The sequence below is a fragment of the Staurois parvus genome, unplaced genomic scaffold (assembly GCF_062004578.1).
Source record: "Staurois parvus isolate SC_StPar_1 unplaced genomic scaffold, SC_StPar_1.0 ptg000558l, whole genome shotgun sequence".
NCBI classification, from domain to species: Eukaryota; Metazoa; Chordata; class Amphibia; order Anura; family Ranidae; genus Staurois; species Staurois parvus.
This window is the reverse complement of record NW_028318354.1, coordinates 800275-818323: the sequence shown is the minus strand read 5'-3', so window position 1 is coordinate 818323 and position 18049 is coordinate 800275. Positions and strand designations below refer to the sequence as shown.

Sequence of the window (18049 nt, the reverse complement as noted above, 5' to 3'; positions counted from 1 at the left end):
ATCCTCCCTTTGACTTTTATACTTTTTTTGTCTTGCCTGTGGCATGGATATTTGCTGCATACTATTGGCTATAGCCTCCTAAATATAAGCTTTGAAATTTGCACATCTGCTTCCTTATCAATTGTCACTTAAGGCAATTCATGCAAATTAAAATTTCCCTACCACTGTGGACTGCAGGCCTAACATGCACACTGAGCTGAGCTAGTCATTGCCATATGAACTGCTTGAGGAGCATGAAAGCCACCCTGTGTGGTAACCTAAGGTATGTAGATTGTCCAGGTCAGGAGATGACCAATGGTGGTCTTATGTTTCTGGGGTATTTGCATTTAAGGCTTCTCAGATTATACAAAACACCATCATTTGCAGTCTTTGAACGCACTTTTAAAAAAAACATGTCCCATGTGGCCCCCTCCTACCTTTGCTCATATTAATCTCCTACAAAAAAAAGACAGGTATATAATCCCTTTAAGACCCATCTGCCTTCATCAACTTTAGAGGTATCAGCAAGGTGAGCTTGGGCAGCCTTTCCAGAAGCACACACAGAATCTGAGACAAAACTAATCAAATCTCCAGGAGCACACAGCACAACAGGGAAGCAACAAGTCTACCTCACCAGAAAAAACTGGCAGGACAGAGAGAGAGAGAGAGAGAGAAGCCAAATCCTCTGTTGACTTCTAAGACTGTTTACGCCATTCCTTGGTGGCTGGAGGTCACTATCCCATATCTCCCCATCTCCTTGTCCCCATCATCCACAACCGCCATTAGCCTGAAAATAAAGCCAGGAGAGCAGTGCGGCACACGCTTAGGTTTGCCCCCTCATTCCTTTACAACCGAACACATTAATTACACGGGTTCTGAGGCATATTTATTGCAGATAAGGCACCGAGTGAGTTTAATTTCCACCTTAATCAGCCACATAACCTGTGTAATCAATATGTGTTCAATGTTAAAGGGATGAGGTGACAACCCTACACACACAGTCTAAACAAGACAGGAAAGACTCAAAAGGGAGACCAATGGTGACATTGCAGAGCTTACTAATACCACACCTGTACAATACTGCTGCTGTTTAAGGCTGGCCATACATTATACCATCTTTCTGAGATTGTTGCTTTAGATTTACCAAAAACCATATAATATGAGGTCAAACCTAAACACTTTCAATTGTATGTAATCAGGCAGACCCTTGTACTACATAGTGGAAGGTAAATCTAAAGGAAAATTGTATAGCGTATGGCCAACCTAAGCAATGTTGCTTGCACCCCAATACCCAGAAGGTTTACTTGCAAGTATCTGGGTCTTAAAACACCAGGAGAGGGTGAAGATATACTTGAAGCAACCAAAGTACTTATCACCTGGAGCATGACTACAAAAGAACAGTTCAGTTGGTGAGCTGCTGACTATTATTGGTAATAAGAGGTGGTCCTGTGGGTTCCAGGGGAAGAGTTCACCCATTGTGTGCTGACATGAGGTAAGCCAGGAAAAATAATGTGCTCCAAAATACACAATCCCTACCACTATATAAACAAATTCATACAAAACTAATAAATCACAAAAATTGATAATTTGTTAATAGACAAATATTCTATAATTACTAGTGACCACACATAAATATTACCAAAACACCCTTGTGTGATAATAGTACATAATTAATACGGTTCATATAAAGTGCAAACACCATGGTCTAAAAGTCATGTATGACTAGTGTCTTCATCTTATCTCTAGTGCAATCCTCCTCCTACTGCATAGGAGCCTCTTCCACCAATTGTGTCTTTTGGGTGTGCTCTCACCTGGGATAAATTACTGGAGGCCACATCAGCCCTACTCCACACCCCACAACGAATCCTCTGTCCTCTCTCCTTAGGCTACTTTCACACTGAGGAGTTTTTGGAGCATTTTTGAGTAAAAAAAAGTACCTGAAAAGCTTAAGAAAACTGCTTACCTGTGAATGTATATCTAAGTATGTTCAGGCATTGCAGTGTAAAAACTGCTTGCAGCATCTCTGGGGCATGTTTGGGGAGTTTAAAAAAAAAAAAAGCCCCCAAAACACCGCTTCCCATTGAAAACAATGGAAAACACCTGAAAAGCGCTTTAAAAACGTCTCAAAAAATGCTTCTGAGAAGCGGTTTTGGTGCAGTTTTTTAAGTCATGTGTCCTTTGAAAAATACGCCCAGAAAGTGCGGTAAAAACGCCTATGCGTTTTTCTGTGCTTTTGCAGTGGATCAGTGTGAAAGTAGCCCTAGGGATTTATCCAGGTCAGATCTCCAAATCTGCCTGCAGGTGTTCACATACAATGTGCATAGCTCTGAGCCCGGGTTCACGCTTTGTGTGCGGTGCAATCGGATTCGTACACTTTGAATGGCTCTATTCGCACCGCACCCGCACCAAAAACGTGCAGGACCTTTTTTTTGGTCCACACTAGAATCGGATCGCATGGATATTCACACCTATGCAATCCGATTCTGCACATCGCACTGCGTTTTGCGGACCGATTTCAGGGTGTTGTTAACATACACACCCGCAGCGGTTCGCATGAATGGGGTGCGATTCTGGTGTGGTGCGGAAATGGCATAGAAAACAGTGCGAGTTCCGGACCGCATCAGTGTGAACCCAGGCTGACGTTTCTCAGCCGTTAATCATCTAAAATAAAAAATTTTCCCAGCTGTCTCCTACCATTTAGGCTACTTTCTAAGCCTATCATCAAAAACGCATATTTCCAGCATTGTGTTAAATTTAACGCTATGCGTTTGATACTTTTTGATGCATTTTCCCCATATCAATTTCCACTATTCTAATGCAATTTTTTTTTTTTTTTTGATTTCCAGTGCTACTATTGATGGGACTTTAGGACTTTAGAAATCCTCAAGCATGGGATCACAGAATTGCATGACAAAGAAAATCACATTATATTCCAACTTCTATCTTATCTCATAGAAGTCACATTAGCATAGATAAGAAACATTCCTATGCGCCTTTTATGGATCCATGTTTTTTATAACCGAGGTTCACACTGAAGCTATGTTGATCCTTCCTTCGAAAAATCAATTGATCCTTTCATCAATCAATAAATCAATCCTTCAATCAATCAATCAATCAATCGATCCTTCCTTCGATCAATCGATCCTTCAATCAATCGATCAATTGATCCTTCCTTTGATCAATCCTTCATTTAATCCTTCCTTCAGATTGATCGATCCTTCATTCTATCGATTGATCCTTTCTTTGATCGATTAAAGGATCTATCAAAGGAAAGATCGATCAACTGAAGGGTCAATAAATCAAAGGAAGAAACAGTTGATCGAACAAAGGGTTGACCAACCAAAGGAAGGGTCAATTGATAAAAGGTAGGGTCAATGAATTGATTGAAGGAAGGGTCAATAGATCGATCAAAGGAAGGGTTGATAAATCAAAGAAAGGTTTGATAGATTGATCAAAGGGTTGCTCAAAAGAAGGGTCAATTATTCAAAGGAAAGATTGTTTAATTAAAGTGTCCATCAATAGTTTGTATTAAGGCCCCAAAATAGCAGCTGTATCAAAATCCATGAATGATGGATGACCAGGGAGAAGAGGTGAGGGTTAAATAAAAAAAAATAACGCTGAATACATCAAAGTTGCATAGAAATGTTTCTTATCAATGCGGATGCAACTTCTGTGAGATTACATAAATGTCTATGGGGCTGAAAACACATTGAAGTCCACCAGGAATCTTTTCCAAAATTGCACTGTGCTGAGATGATTAGAAGGGCACCATTGAATATTAGGCCTCTTTCACACGGGCGTTCCATATGTCCGTTTTTCATCTGTCCGTTTACAGATAAAAAATGGACACCCATGTATTTCTATCGACTAGCGGATGTAAAAGGATGATCATCTGTTTACATCCATTCATGTCCGTATCTGTTAACATCCGTTTTTTTGAATGGAAGAAAACCCTATTATTTTTCCTGTAAAAAATCGGACGTAAACTGATCCGTTTTTGCTTGAAAAAAATGTGACTGAACTGATGAAAAAAACAGAAAGCTCGTGTGAAAGGGGCCTAATGTAATAACATTTCAATGGCTTACACAGAGAAAATACATAGGGGCATATTTACTAAAATTGGTGAAGCCGATTGGCTGTCATGCACAGCTGCACCAGAGTCCAACTTAGGCTTTTTCAATTACGCTTTGACGATAAAACCTGGAAGCGGATTGGTTTCTCGGCAGCACTGCACCAGATTTTGCGCTCTCCAGTTTTAGTAAAATCAACCCCATAGAGTTTAACCATAGATGCAGCTACAAACGTCTAAACACCGCCATCTGCTGGATAAAGAATATACCTACCTAACACGGACATGGATGTAGTTGTTGCAGAAAAAAACATGAACATTGCATTCTAACAGGAAGTTATACATAGATTAGAGATTTTTTTAATGAAAGACTTGAAGGGCTTATACCTCAGTTCTGCAAAAAACACCTAAAAGCCACATTCTTCTTTAGCAGCATCAATGGAGCAAAAAGTGCAGTGCCAAGATACATAAAAATCACTATGAGGCTCCATGCACACTAGCGGGGTTTTCTTTTTTAAGCTCAAAAACTTTTTTTTTCTTTTTTCGGGTCGCCGCCGTCGTGATTGACGTTGGATCTACTTCGGGGGACATTGTTTTTATAAAGGACTTGTCAAAGACCCTGTACTGTGTTTTTTTTACACCACACTTTGTTTTTTTGTGAATGAGTCATGGGACCATGTACTGCAGACTCATTCACGTAGGGGGGGGCCGGAATCTGGGGGCCCCCTTGTTAAAGGGGGCTTCCAGATTCTGATAAGCCCCCCGCCCGCAGACCCCCACAACCACCGGCCAGGGCTGTGGGGAAGAGGCCCTTGTCCCCATCAACATGGGGACAAGGTGCTTTGGGGGGGAGCCCCCCCTGCCCCAAAGCACCCCCCCATGTTGAGGGCATGTGGCCTGGTATGGTTCAGGAGGGGGGGGGCGCTCACTCATCCCCCCCCCTTTCCTGACCTGCCGGGCTGCATGCTCGGATAAGGGTCTGGTATCGATATTGAGGGGGACCCATGCTGTTTTTTTTTTTAAATTTCAGCGTGGAGTTCCCCCTTAATATCCATACCAGACCTGAAGGGCTTGGTATGGATGAGAGGGGGGACCCACGCTGCTCCTTTTTTTTTTTTTTTATTGGGGACCTTTATTTTTACATTCAGCTGTCAAAATAAATATTATCTAGACCTTCGAAATAAGTAAAATCATTACAGAAATAATTATAAAGGATAAGAAACAAAAATAGAATCACTAGAACTAAGGAAATCAAATTAGATTACATGAAGATATGCCGAGTGCTGTTTGTTAAACACAATAGACGCGACCGAGTGTCGGCTGTCAGAGGAATCCACATTGAGATTTACTATTGAGCAGTGGCTAAAAAGCAAGCGCCCACAGAGGATGTCTAAAATGTGCTCTACACATGCGCATTTATATCAGCCAAAGACACTGCATGGGCGTCTAGTTTTTTACTGTGTTGATTTGCTTTAAAAAAACTATTTTTAACACATTCTAAATTTTTTTGAAATGGCAGATATTGTTTAACCGTTTTAATACCGTGCAATTTTACACCTTCCTGCACAGGCCATTTTTCAGGTTTCAGCACTCTCACACTTTGAATGACAATTGCGCGGTCATACAACACTGTACCCAAACTAAAATTTTATCATTTTCTTCACACAACTAGAGCTTCCTTTTGGTGGTATTTAATCACCGCTGGGGTTTTTATTTTTTGCTAAATTAACAAAAAAAGACCAAAAATTTTGAAAAAAACCCACATTTTTCTTTGTTTCTGTTATAAACGTTTACAAATAAATAATTGTTCTTCATAAATTTAGGCCGAGATGTATTCTGCTACATGTCTTTGGTGAAAATAACCCAAATTAGGATGTATTTTTTAGTTTGTAGGAAAGTTATAGAGTTCACAAACTATGGTATAGATCTGAATATTGATCAATCCTGAAGTACTGACAGCCAATCTAATTTCTTGAGGTCCTAGAATGTCAGAACAGTACAGATATCCCCCAAATGACCCCTTTTTGCAGAGTAGACAGTCCGACGTACTTCATAAGAGGCATGGCGAGTTTTTTGAAGTTGTATTTTTTTGTCATAATTTTTCGGAAAGTTAAAAAATTAAAAAAATTATTTTCACTATTTTTTTTTTTACATACTGTCACCAGTGCAGTACAGCGTCATCATATAACTGGCATGGCAGTTAACAGGGACACTGACTGATGACAGTATGAAAAAAAAAAAATATATATATTTTTTTTATTTTTTTTATTTTTTTATTATATTTAATTTTTTATTACATTTTTTTAAAGATTTTTTTTCATATTTTACTATGATCAAAGTAGTACAATGTTACCATAGTAACATTGTACTACTTTGGGGAAGTGATCAGTATTTTTTTTTTTTACACAATTTGCTTATAGCAAAGAATTACTTTGCTATAAGCAAGCAATGAAATCGATTCATTCAGCTTTTTTTTTTTTTTTTTTTGTGCTTAGCTGTGATTTGGTCACAGCTAATCACAAGACATGTGCATGTGATTAGCTGTGACCATTCACAGCTAGGCACTAGTATACAATGGATGGCATCATGAATGAAGCCATCCATTGTATACAACTGTCATGTGACCTGCTGTGATTGGTCACAGCAGGTCACATGGTACCAGCAACGGGAGCCGATACTCGGATCTGTCATCGGCCGTGTCCGAGGTGCACGGCCGGTGACAGATCGCACTGCTGCGCCGCTCTGCATTAGCGCAAACTGCGCATGTGCGGGAGCACACCAAATGGCATGCACCCGGAGTGAAGAGACACATTTGAAGCAGCCAAATGGCCATTGGCCGGGCGGCTAATGGTTAAAGTGAAGTCCTGATATTTGGCAAAGCAAATTTCAAAGTGAACATGTCTCTGCAGTGATTTTTCATGGTGTTAGACATGCCTCTTAGCAAGTCTGCTTTGTGAGTCTGATTCCGGGCGTGTGTCTCATTAGTAAATTCGATTGGGTGTCTACTTATGGATGCTGCTCAATAGTAAATCTCGTTGCGGGGTAAAAGTAGACGGTCGCTCGTAAAAAGTAGACGTTCGCCCACGGAAATGCGCCCAGGCACAATAGTAAATCAGGGCCTTTAGGTCAACCCAGTAGTGTTACCAGAGTTTCATCTATACAGGTCATAGACAGTATTCCTACATTACCTGTTGACTCTAGCTGGTATTTCAGTTCAGAATGTTTTGCTGAAGACTATAGAAGTTGGTAGAAGTGATTATGTTTATTGATCCACTGTTTACTATTTGGGACACTATACCAAAGTTAATTACCAAAACCAGAATAATTGTTACTTTTCTGTTGGTTAAAGTAAGGAAAAATGTAATTGCATTTGTACTGCAGATATTGTAGGTCAAGCAGAAACAGTTTTAGGTGAAGGAACTAGATGTTACAAAGAGACAGTCGGCTGATAAAAGTACAGAGCAATAGATGGCAACGTTATGCTGCGTTGTTGATGTACAATGGGTATTCTGCTATTATGATATAAAAAGGTATAAAAGTAATAAGATGTTCCTTAGTTTCTCATCACCTTTGTCTAAACTTAGTAACCTATACAAATATGTATAGAAAGGGGTTTTACTAAATAGTTGGTTACATGCAACTATATCTTGCCAGGTACTATAGCGCTGTGGGCCTGGTGGGAAGCTGTGACGTAATAGGGAGTAGATGTCACCGGGAGGATGTTTCCTCAAGTAACTTGGTTACTACTTACCATTGGCTTCCTATGGTTACTACTAGACAAGTAAAATAATTTTTTCTTAATAAAATTCTACGTATGTCATGGACGACATAACAATTTTGTGGGGGAGAGTGTAAGAGGTGTAGAAAATAGGCAGCCCCATAAAATTAAAATCCAAAGCCTAATACCTAATATAACAGTAATCTATCTTTGTCAATAGAAGATACTAGTGATTGCATTTTTATTGTATCATCACAAGAGGGCAGAACTACTTCCTGTGATAATAGGAAGACATAGAAGGGGGAACTAAAAATCTAACACTTTTTTTCCGGCAGGACAGTGATTACAGTGAACATATCCAGTCACATGTAATTAAGAGTTTTCTGTGTTTATTACAGGTAAGCAGGAGGCTGTTTAACATGATAAATAGGACAAAATGACTTAACATGCACCCTGTTGGTTAGTAAATGTCGCTGCTACTAGTATGCAATCAGACTACTTGCAGCATGAATGTGAATATATATTGTAGCTATGCGATTTGGCGCTAAAATACAGGGAATGTGATTTCTCTATTATAATATGCTATTGTTATGCAGAATAGTTTACTAGCATATCTGCAGAGGTCTAGATATTCAATATTGCAATGAAAGATGTTTATTAATGCATATAAAAATACTTATTAATGTATAGGAAAATGTTTAGTAATGTATAGTGGACAGTGATTACAGTGAACATATCCAGTCACATGTAATTAAGAGTTTTCTGTGTTTATTACAGCCATTCCTAATAAAGCACTTCTGGTTTCACCCGACCCATCCTTCGCACAGTGGAATTATTTACCGTATGTGCAACACATGGTAGCCAATCAGCTTCTAACTTTTGCTTGTTCAGTTAAGTTTTGAAAATAAAATCTGGAAACTAAATGGTTCCTATGCAGAGCTGCACCACATTTTGCACTCTCCAGTCTTAGTAGATCTCCCGCAAGTGTCATCTTATACCTAATCTTTATTACTAATCGCCATGTTTGCTAAACTGTGTTATTTATTATCATTGTTATTCCATTTCTATGCTTTGTTACCAACCATATCAGGTGACAATATAATTAGTTTGCTTTTACTAACTATTCGGTGCCTGTTTTCTTTGATATAGTATTACTACTAGGTACTAAATATTACTTCCACAGATTTTCTATGATATTGCTTCATACACTCAACCTAGTGTGTCAGAGGGGACGAAGTTCTTAAGGAGGTTGAGGCAAAGAACTTCTCATCCTAACCAGCAATTACTATGGGGGTAGCGCTACATTTGGATATAGAAAGGTTTAGAAATTCTATGAAGATGGTCACATACATTACAGTCCGAAAGTACAACCTCTGTACTATCTCTTTCAATAACAAACAATCAGTGCAAGGTGCTACCTAAACCATCATTCAATTCATGTCCACTCTGGTAAAGCTAGTGGTAGTTGGTCACTTTCAATTGTATCTATTCTGTAACGTTTAAGACATTTCACCATCATCCAAACAGCACCTACAGTTGTAATGAATGTTGGGAACATACCCTGGTACTCATAGAAACACGGGTAACTCTGTCACCTTAACCACTTGCCCTCCTGAGGATTTACCCCCCTTCCTGACCAGGCCATTTCTTGCGTTACGGCGCTGCATTACTTTAACTGACGATTGCAAAATCAAGCAACACTGCACTCAAATGGATTTAGATAGTTTTTTTTCCACAAACTGAGCTTTCTTTCAGCGGTATTTGATCGCTTGTGTGTTTTTATTTTTGCGCTATAAAAAAAAGGACCAACAATTTTGAGAAACAAACAATATTTTTGACTTTTTTCTATTAAACATGTCCAGTACAAAAATTTAAAAAATTTTGTCATAAATTTAGACCAATGTATTCTGCTACATGTCTTTGCTAAGAAAAATACACACTTGGTGTCATGACATCCCCAGTGACACCAATATAGTGATCAGTGCTAAAAAGAAGCACTGACAATGTACTTATGGTACTGGGCAGGAAGGGATTAACATGAGGGGCGATCAAAGGGTTAACTGTGTGCAGGGAGTGTTTTACTAGGGGGCCGTGTCAGTGTGCAACAAAATAGTCCTCCTCCCCGTTGGAGATGCTCGGTAATCACTACGTGCCGGTGGGTAATCACCAGCTCCGACCCGGTGACTGAAAGTCACAGCCATGAATGATGGGGTGGGTAGTGCATGCGTACCGCTTGACCCTACCTGAAAATGCAAAATCACATATATATACACGTGATTTTGCACACCCCTGCCACCCTGTAGCAGTATATTTGCTATAGGGTGGTGGGAAAGCGGTTAGTCCAATCACAATAAAATGTGTCAAGCCAGACGCTGTTTGCCAAAGAACATGACAGCAGTGAAAGTTTGTGAACAACACTGTTCTAACTCACATTATATAATTACTATGGTGCTACTGTGTCTGGGACAGGTGTTCATCGTTGGAGTGAATGAATTAATTGATGTCCAATATTTGTGGTAGAAAAAGTAAACAACATTATATGTGGATGACACATGGTTTTAAAAGTTACCACCTCAGTTTTGATAGGGTTGTTTTGGTTTGACATAGATTGGTCTCCTTCACATCTATCAGGGTAGGCCCTAAAGCAGCGGCGTAGATAAGGGGAGGGTCAGGGGGGTTCAACCCCCCCAGAGCATTCAATAATGCAGCAGCAGCTAGGCTACAGTAGCTGTGGGACTGACCGCTGTGAGAGCCGAACAGTCTGTGTCCTGTCACAGCTGTAACATGTCTCCTACCTGTTGCTTCAAATACATGCCCCAAGGACTTGGGGGATCCCGAGTGTGTCAGCAGGGAGGGACCTATGAGGAATCTTTAGATACTCATTGGCTAAGGAGGCAGTATTGGGCGGTGCTGTCTGCAGCCTTCCGCTGTCCTCAGCCAATGGATATACAAAGTGCACTTTGCCTTAGGGCGGCCTAGATGGTGGGGGTGGTAAAATGCTTCTTCAGAGCCAATTAGCAGTCCCAAGGAAGAGTCCCATCTAAAGAGATGCTGGGGCTGCTCTCCACTTCAATGAGGGCAGAGGTGAAGGTCACCAGAGGGGTATGGTAGTAGGTGGAGAAAACTAGTTCCCAGGGAATCAGCCTCTCATCCTGAGCCTGGTTTTGGCTGGAGCTCCATGAGGACCAGAGGAAAGAAGACCTTGTATGTATGAGCCACTGAGTTGTAGGAGACTACACTCCCTTCCCCTGCTGGTTGTCACTTGCTGATGCCTATCCACCACCTTGGGGTAAGTGTGAGCTGGTGGTCCTCTCTGATCTGTGTATATGTCTGAGTCCTGAGCCCAGTGCCATCGTACTGTAACTTTGGGTATTGAGGGTCACCACTGTGTAATGTGTAATAATGAGGGTCACTCCAGTGTAAGCTCTGATTGTGTGCACCCACCTATGTACTGTGTACCACATGATCATACGTGGGGGTCCCCTCTGATCTCTATGAAGATAGAGTGCATTTACTACAACTCATCCCTGATCAGGTTTGTATGCTTTGCTGTCCTTTGCTAAATCTGGGGTTCCTAATTTTTTATATGGGGCTCCGTTCTCATAGATGTAGTCCTGCATTGCACTTTTTGTTCTCTGCTTTGCAAGAAGGGCAACCTGTGCATCTCAATAAGGAGCCCTATGCATGGCAGAAGCTCATGTAAACTTTTGGCTTCATTGAGGGTTGCACACATATGAAGTGTGTCAAAGAGCGTGTGCTTTTTTGGCCATTCCCACATGTTACATTTTAGGGAACTAAACAATATGGTAGTGTGACAAGAGCACCCCTACCTGAAAACAGAAGGTTACTAAATGATCCACGCGGAGTAATATGAATTCAAAAAATTCAGACAATACTTTATTTGATCACATAGATCATAAGGAGGTTAAACATGAGCACGGTGAACATGTCAAACAGATAAAATCATGTTAAAAAGCACTAGGCGTCTTCATTATAGGGTCATTTTAGCAAGTAGAGCACCATATATGGCAATATAGGGTAATGGTGAGGTAATTCTCCTAGATTTCCATGAATTTCCAGCTTATATTAGAGTGAGCCAAGTATACAGCAGATATATTCCCAATATACGTCAGGAACCTCCTGGAATGTGAAAGCTGGAACACAAAAAAAAAAATACACAATGTATGTATGAGAATATAGGAGCTAAATCGCATCCAGGCCTCACCAAGCCTCCCTCTACAGCAATGAGTGGGCACTTCAGTTACCTTCTCAGTTGTAAGACTGTCATACCCGCTTCTCAAATATAGAGACCTCCTGGGTAGCCACCCCAAGTGAAACAAAGTCCACAGTACCAAATGATTCTGGGGATATATATAAAAATAAATATAAATGTATAGATCACAGGCATCAAGTAAACCCTGAAAACAAAGAACACAATATGGGTATATTACCATCAATGAAGATCAAGAAGACTCCCGTCGACTTGAAATAAGATCAGGTCCTTGATGCTTGTTCAAAGGTGCATAAGGGGGTGGGAAGCCAGGTAGTCACAGTACGTGGATTCCAAACACATATGATATGTATGTAGCAGGCCGTGAAAACCTGAGTCTATATACCCAATAAAGGGTTTCCAAAAATTACTCAATCTGAGAAAATTGAAGCGGTTTCATTAGGATATGGCTATGTCACAGCATACAATGCCTGAATCGGATAGCGTGTATATATATATATATATATGTTATCCTCTGAAGAGGATTTCAAAACATTCCCCGTGTATACAGGGTAAATTTGGACAACAATGGGGTGAAGTCAAGAAGGCCCTGGACTCTCATTGGTACTTACTAACTCAAAATCCACAGATAGCAAGAGTGGTAGGGGAGAGCCCCCAAATGGTAGCAAAAAGAGCTCGGAACTTAAATGATATACTAGTACAATCAGAGTTTCAGAGGGCACCACAAAGAAATTGGTTAACTAGGAGGACCGGCCTATGTGGTATGTTCCCATGTGGCCACTGCCAAATCTGTCCATTCGTACATAAGTCTAATCAGTTCTTTAACAATGATAAATCTAAGGCATTCCAGATACGGAGCTTTATTAATTGCTCCAGCAGCAGAATAATATACATGATAGAATGTCCATGCAAGAAGATGTATATAGGAAAAACGAAAAGGAACCTCAGGACTAGGATCGGTGAACATCTGAGAGATATCAGAAACGAAAATAGGAATGTAAGAAAGGGAGAGAAAGAGAACCCACTGGCACAACACTTTAAAGAAGTACACGGGGGTAAAACAGAAGGTTTGAAAGTGAAAGGGATTTTCCTGCTGAATATTTCAGCTCGTCGGGGGGACTTTGATAAAGTCCTCCTACAAAAAGAAAAGTTCTGGATCTATACCCTGGGTGCACTTGTCCCATATGGACTAAACACAGAACTCAATTTTGGGGTTTTTTTGAACTGAATTTTTTGGAACCTTTAACATATCTTGAGTTATGATCTGTACTGGGGAACTATATATGGGAATGAAATATGGATCTATCTGGACAAAGTGTGAATCTAACTATGTGATTCTTCCTATTCCCATTCTATATTAAACTCCTATAATAATTAGATTAATATTAAAATTAGGAAGTTGAACCCTGCCTTGATGTCTCCCTATTTGAATGATAATTACTATAATAATAATTCCTTTCCATTATGCTCCTTAAAGATGATCTGATTTATAGTAATATGGTCTCTCCTTTTTATTGCCAGCAGTCAATTTAAAATTTAATATTTGTGTTTTAATTCACTATGGATATTTCAAATGTACTGATACTCTTTCAACACAAGATGGCGAGGTGGAGACTCTTTGGTATGCAATTAGTGCACCATATAAGGCAAAGGACTGAAGTCCCCTCCCAGTTCTGACGAAGTCTGCGGTGATTGGCGGACGAAACGCGTCAACGTATTGACGTCACTACGCTCGGCGTCTTCATAGGGTGCGGCGCCCATGAGGTGGGAAGGAACGGCGGTGTCACAGCTCCCTGCCAGGAAGGCACGAGGCCCTCTGAAAAACTACCATAAGGCTACTATTACAGCGGTTCGCAAACGGCAATCCCCTAGGGGAATATATCTTCCACCGGTGGCAAGTTATTTAAGCTTAAAGCTGTCTAGATTTATAGAGCATATATGGAGTTAAGAAGGCATCTCATATGGGCCTAATTTACCCTGTATACACGGGGAATGTTTTGAAATCCTCTTCAGAGGATAACATATATATATATATATATACACGCTATCCGATTCAGGCATTGTATGCTGTGACATAGCCATATCCTAATGAAACCGCTTCAATTTTCTCAGATTGAGTAATTTTTGGAAACCCTTTATTGGGTATATAGACTCAGGTTTTCACGGCCTGCTACATACATATCATATGTGTTTGGAATCCACGTACTGTGACTACCTGGCTTCCCACCCCCTTATGCACCTTTGAACAAGCATCAAGGACCTGATCTTATTTCAAGTCGACGGGAGTCTTCTTGATCTTCATTGATGGTAATATACCCATATTGTGTTCTTTGTTTTCAGGGTTTACTTGATGCCTGTGATCTATACATTTATATTTATTTTTATATATATCCCCAGAATCATTTGGTACTGTGGACTTTGTTTCACTTGGGGTGGCTACCTAGGAGGTCCCTATATTTGAGAAGCGGGTATGACAGTCTTACAACTGAGAAGGTAACTGAAGTGCCCACTCATTGCTGTAGAGGGAGGCTTGGTGAGGCCTGGATGCGATTTAGCTCCTATATTCTCATACATACATTGTGTATTTTTTGTGTTCCAGCTTTCACATACCAGGAGGTTCCTGACGTATATTGGGAATATATCTGCTGTATACTTGGCTCACTCTAATATAAGCTGGAAATTCATGGAAATCTAGGAGAATTACCTCACCATTACCCTATATTGCCATATATGGTGCTCTACTTGCTAAAATGACCCTATAATGAAGACGCCTAGTGCTTTTTAACATGATTTTATCTGTTTGACATGTTCACCGTGCTCATGTTTAACCTCCTTATGATCTATGTGATCAAATAAAGTATTGTCTGAATTTTTTGAATTCATATTACTCCGCGTGGATCATTTAGTAACCTTCTGTTTTCAGGTAGGGGTGCTCTTGTCACACTACCATATTGTTTAGTATGCATTTTTTGGGTTTATGGATCCACACTTATACAAGTGAGTCGGAGATATGATAATGACACCAGTTATTCGTGTCATTTTAGGTGGCTTGTTTCTGCTCCATTTTTGTTACATTTTAGGGAAGCCTTTTATCCCTGGTTCACATTTGATTGGCCTCCTGTACCCCGGGACACGAAAGGGAAGAAGTCCCTGCACTTCTTTGGAAACCGCAGTCCGCATGGGAACCGAGGTTCCCAGTACGGTTGCGATTTCCAGTGCGGGCGGCGTTCCATTACAATTAATGACCCCCCCTTCCACGGGTTCCACATTGCTCTGAGCGGGTGGTGCAGTTGCAGGTATTTTTGTGCGGGTCCCCTTCTTCTGCATTGGGCACTGCATGTTCTCTTTTTTAATTTGTTACTCCTTACACAAGATCGTTTCATACTATTTTACCATTTTCCTCAGTTCTTCTCATCAGCTCTTACCTGATCACCTCCAGATAATTTCTGCGCTAACAGAGTACTTTTCCCATTAGCAATTGTTCCCATCTAAGGATCAAAGGTGGATAAATGTCCCATGCCACAAGATTTCAAGTCCAAACTGTTTTATTTTAAAGCCAATGTGTTTTTCAGGGGGTCAGTCTATGCCCCCATTACTGGGGTGTAGGGAAATGTATAACAGGAAAAGCCAAAACCTTTCTAGTTGACATAATCTGAAAAAAACTGATTGTAAACCAGTAAATGACTTCAGCTTCAAATAGTTTAAAGGATTTCATCATTTCAACATAGTCAAGATGAGCCAATCACTGCTTTCTTTACACCTCTCCTTCCCTCCATGGTACATGTCTTTGCAGCTCTGTACCCTTTAAAGTGACATTAAAGGTTCATTTTTTAAAAATTTAAATAATAAACATGTTATACTCGCTTGCTCTGTGCAGTGGTTTTGCACAAAGGAGCCCCGATCCTCCTCTTCTGGGGTCCACCACCGACACCCCTGGCCCCTCTGATTCGGCAAATGCCTCCATGGAAAGCTGCATTCCATGGGGGCACCTGTGTGGGCCAGCTACCGAGCCACCCTATCTATTCACACAGAGTAGGAGGCTCAGACTCGCCCCCCATTCCCTCGGCACAGCATTTGATTGACAGCAGAGGGAGCCAATGTCTCCTGCTGCTATCACTCTGCCCAGGGAGGAGAGAGGCAGCAGCCAGAATTTCTGCTCTCATGCACATTGCTGGCTTGGATCAGGCTCCAGTAAGAATAAGGGGGACTTACATTTTTTTTTTATTTTGTTAATTACCTAATTATTTAGGTATTTGGGTGAGGTAAAACTACAAAAATGACTTAGCAAAATGAACAAAAATAAAATGGTTACATATGAACAGTAAAAAGAAAATCAATTTTGAAAATAGAGAAGCCAAGAAGGGAAGAAGGGCATAATGAAAATGAATCAGGGTTACTGAATTGTTAAATAATGGGTAAGTAAAGGTGAAGAAACACCACAAATAAAAGTTCTGGAATCAGAATATTTAGATTTCTAGTCTTTTATTAGCTTACAAATCAATCAAAGATGCTAAGACATTATCGTTGACAGTCTGCATAACTAACAATGGCCACAGCTTGTTTATGTCAGTGTGAAATGTTTGGTGTTCAGGTTTTGGAAGCAGATTTGTGGTTGGCGATCTCTATGGGCAGAGAACTGTCCCAACATTTGAGGTATTTAGCCAGTACATAGGTGACATTCTGAAATATGTTTCTGAGTTCTGTTTCCTATCTAAGGACCCATTAATGCAATCTTTTTATATGCCCTACAACCCAGGATCACAGCGTAATAAAAGCAGATGAAAACTAGTTGACGTAATAATCTATGAAGCTCTTGACACCAATGTGCTGCGTTAGAGAGAAGTGCATTCTGATTTTGACAAATTTTTTGGTAAAAATGTGTATTACCTTATGGTCAATAGCAGCACATGGAAACGCACTGAAAAAGCACTGAAAACACAAAATGCATTTAAATTAGTGATTTTTTTATTAAAAGTCAGTGGTACATTTACCAGGAAGAAAATTAATGGAAAACTCACTCAAAACTCACACAACCTGCTGTTTGCCTTGCATTACATTTTAATGTTACACATTATAATTGTACTAAAACACCTTATGTTCAACAGCTGTGAACTTTCTAACACAATGGTGTGAATGGGGTTTAAAACTTCTGTTCTTTATAAGCTGTACAGAACACAACCGAATCAAAATCAGCCAGATCAGTCTCAGCCTTCCTTTGGGAAACCTCCAAATGGGTGATAACAAATCCCTCGTCACTGAGCATACTTCTCAAGTCGCTTTCATTACACTTTACAACATGGAACTTCTCTCCCCTAACCATAAAGAATGTGCAATTTAGAACTCCAAAATACATCAAATGCCCTCCAGGTTTTAGAAGCTTTGAGAGTCTCCTGAAATTTCTTGTAAAATCTTCAAGGTCTTTGCTGATGGCTTGTAGAATACAACATAACACCAGGCAGTCAGCTTGTGGTAGCCCAACTGGGTCTGTGAGATTTTCTTTGTTGAGATCAAATTTTACAACATGTGTAATTGCCGTCCCGAGTCCCATTTCCTTGTCCTCACATTGGTCACTGGAAGGAAAAGGCACATCCCTTGTCACGTAAAGCATTCAACTGATATTGTGTGATCATTGAGTATATTAAGTCTAAGCTGGTGAATGCCGCTAACATTTCTGAGCTGTGGAAGAGCCTTCCAAGTCTTCTAACAAGCTGAAACTACTAAAATAATACAAGTGTTTTAAAAATAATGTCTGGTCCTCCTCGCAATACTACTAGATCATCACACCATGCATTCAGCCTGACTCAGACAGAGAACTGGGGCAATCAAAGGGTTAACTGTGTGCCTAGCAAGTGTTCATGAGTTTACTGTGTCTCAATTTTACTAAGGGATGTGACAGTTTTTATTCCCTGGCATAAAACATCCCCGCTGTCAGTAGAGAGATCTGTGTTGTTTATCAACACAGATCTCTCTCTCCTGTCATCTGCTCCACCGATCGGTGGGTCCTGCCAATGATCCATGGCTGGGACCCGCCTGTGCTGATCAGCATGTGCTG

At 40.4% G+C, this 18049-nt stretch overlaps 1 long non-coding RNA gene across 1 annotated transcript in view; it reads right to left on the bottom strand.

Moving 5' to 3' along the window:
* LOC149450939 (uncharacterized) overlaps positions 1–17097 on the bottom strand; it is a 127672-nt gene extending 110575 nt beyond the window's left edge. The window contains exon 1 of the long non-coding RNA XR_016315186.1: positions 17032–17097. This is a non-coding gene — a long non-coding RNA (uncharacterized LOC149450939). The remainder of the gene's footprint in view (positions 1–17031) is intronic.
* Positions 17098–18049: the final 952 nt, after the last annotated feature.